The sequence below is a fragment of the Alligator sinensis genome, unplaced genomic scaffold, assembly GCF_000455745.1.
Source record: "Alligator sinensis unplaced genomic scaffold, ASM45574v1 scaffold1586_1, whole genome shotgun sequence".
NCBI classification, from domain to species: Eukaryota; Metazoa; Chordata; order Crocodylia; family Alligatoridae; genus Alligator; species Alligator sinensis.
Genome location: NW_005843490.1, coordinates 117189 through 117500, shown reverse-complemented (window position 1 = coordinate 117500; position 312 = coordinate 117189).

Below are 312 nucleotides of genomic sequence, written 5' to 3'. Positions count from 1 at the left end.
TGGCTCAGCACCAGCGTATCCACACAAGGGAGAAGCCTCATGTGTGCTCAGACTGTGGGAAGAGCTTCACTCAGACCTCCAACCTTTCTCTGCACCAGCTTATCCACACAGTGGAGAAGCCATATCGGTGCTCAGAGTGTGGGAAGACCTTTGCTAACTCCATTAGGCTGGTTCAGCACCAGCGTATCCACACGAAGGAGAAGCCACATCAGTGTTCAGAGTGTGGGAAGAGCTTCAGTCACTCCTACAAGCTGGCTCAGCACCAGCGTATCCACACGGGGGAGAAGCCACATCAGCGTTCAGAGTGTGGGA